We start from the raw sequence: 2,184 nt of genomic DNA, 5'->3' as shown, positions 1-2,184 counted from the left end.
AGAAAAAAGATGAAGTCCAGGGGATGAAACAGTGTAGATCTGTACTCCTGTCTCTGGTGTGACTTGTTTTCAGCTCCTCACTAATGGCTCACTGTGGCCGGTGAGAAGTCCAAAATCCTCGGAAGGAACAGGGCTTTCTATGCTAATCCATTCTGGTTGGTCTGCTTTGCTCAATGTCCCTGGCAGGAAGAAAACACTCTTCTGAGAGCACAAATTAAGAACCTGCTCATAGCCTAACTAAAGACTCTATAGCAAAGTTTGTTCATTCCTGTGGAGGAGAAAAGAAGGAATAGCAGATGCTCTTCCTCCGTCTAACATGGGGCTACTGAGGCATACAGCCAGAGGGCCACTTGGCTGCTCAGGGCTGATCTGAGTGTGACATTCAGATGCCAGACTCCCAGCATCAGACACTCCTCAAGGACTGAAAGTTCAGGGTCTTCTTCTTTTAAAAAAAAAAAATTTATTCTTAATTGTAGGATAATTGCTTTACAATATTGTGTTGGTTTCTGTTGAGGCAGTCCTAGCATGGGTTGGAAAAGAATTTCCAGACACAGAGCATTTCAGAAGGCAGTGAGTTTATTAAGAACAAAGAGCAGAGATAATGTGGGCACTTGCAAATGCAGTGGGCCGACCGCCTGACAGACCAGGGAGAGCCAATGCTTTTCGTGGGTTAGTGGCCAATTTTTATAGCCTCAAGACAAAATTCCTACCAAAAGGCCGAAGTTAGGTGACTGGTGGGCATTTTTGCCTAATATGGGTCACAGAGTCTGCTTGTGATGATCAGGGGGACTTTGGGCAAGGTTACAAGGGGGCTCAGTCAGCTTCAGAGGTGACCTTTGTTCTGGGCTCCACTTCTGTGGCCCTGCGGCAAGGCCTCCAACCTGTGGCCTTGGGGCAAGACTCCACAGTTGCTTCCACACATCCACGTGAATCAGCCACAGGCAGATACACACGTTGCTGAGAGTTTAGGTTTATGGCTTCTGGGATGCCTGGCTTACTTTTTCTCACTTGAGAAACGAAACTGAATTCTCCACTCACCTTATTCACTTACATTAAAAAGCTACTTAAATGCTCTTTCCATTCATCCTTCCTTTTGGTGACTGAGGCTGATGTTCAGAGCCACCCACATTCCTGTATGAACACCCACCCTCTTCTCCCCCTTCCATATAAAGAACATAACATCTACTGGTAGTCTCTTGGCTAATCATCCCTGAGTGTGGCGGGAGTGGACAGACCTCAGTTGACATGGCGGCTGTGGGGGGATAATCCATGGAACAAAAGGTGGCGGCCTCAGGGGGCAGGGTGGGGGCGGGCACGCGGCCAACCAGGATCAGATAGCTAGGAAAAACACAGCGGTTATGTAACAGTGTTTACTCTGTCTCAGGTGGCTCTGAGAGGACGCAGGCAGCAGCCCCCCGACAAAAGGTCGTGCCAGAGCCCAGCAAGTCAGCGGGAGGGAGGTCCCTGTCAGGCGATAAGGCAGTCGCCAGAGGAGACAGTGCACTGGGATGAAAGGAGTCTGCTCTGCTGTTGGCCACAGCCCGGCCACCTGGGATGGCCCTCCCTGACCTCAGCTTCTCCCCTAGCCATGCCAGCTCTCTGCCCCGTCAGGCCTGCAGCCAGTGAGCTGAGGCTGGCAGGAGGAGCTGAGAAATCAGACACCTGGCTTGGGGCTGAATCTCTGGATGTCTCGACTCTTTTCCTTTTAGTCTCCCACTTTTCAAAGAGAGAGGATTCTTCTCCCGGAAGATGAGCAGAAAAGGAGGTGTCAGTTCGAGTTTTCTTAGACTCTGTGCTCCCACCGATTGCTCATCCTCTCTTCCATGAGGCTGTGGGTTGGAGGGAGCTCCTCCTTGATCCAAGTACACAGCCTCTGACTCTCAGGAGAGTGATTCCCACAGGCACAGCAGGTTCTGACCTGAGACAGAAGGTGATAAGCCCGGCAGGACCTGAAGCAGACAGGCAGAAGTCAAAGCAGCTCAGGTCTCTGGCAGAGCTTCCCCTACCACCTCCCACAAAGCTGTTTACTGGACTTCCCATTCCTATAGAGATGAGGCTGGTAGCCAGTACTCCGCTCCTTGCCCGTGGCTGCCACCTCCCCCTTGTGAGAAACAGGAAGCTGGGGACCTTTGTCGGCTCAGCTGCACCCTCTACATTAAATATTTGTCTTGGAGTCCAGGTCAG

The sequence above is a fragment of the Cervus elaphus genome, chromosome 16, assembly GCF_910594005.1.
Source record: "Cervus elaphus chromosome 16, mCerEla1.1, whole genome shotgun sequence".
Classification (NCBI taxonomy): Eukaryota; Metazoa; Chordata; class Mammalia; order Artiodactyla; family Cervidae; genus Cervus; species Cervus elaphus.
Note: the sequence above shows the minus strand (reverse complement) of the source record.